Consider the following 212-nt stretch of genomic DNA (forward strand, 5'->3'; position numbering starts at 1 on the left):
CTATGGGGCCACGAGGGAAACACACAATGCACACGGGGGGGTCGATGTGGTCGCTGTGCCACGACGCCTCGAGGACGACGCGTTTGACGACGATCCATCGGAAACGACACATGGCCGATCCCTCACCAGTCTCCGTTTCGCATCACGTGGCGCTCATCATCAGGCCCTCATTTGTATTCATCGTGAGGGTGTTGGCTTGTGCTTGTGGAGTT

Source organism: Penaeus monodon, chromosome 28 (genome assembly GCF_015228065.2).
Source record: "Penaeus monodon isolate SGIC_2016 chromosome 28, NSTDA_Pmon_1, whole genome shotgun sequence".
NCBI classification, from domain to species: Eukaryota; Metazoa; Arthropoda; class Malacostraca; order Decapoda; family Penaeidae; genus Penaeus; species Penaeus monodon.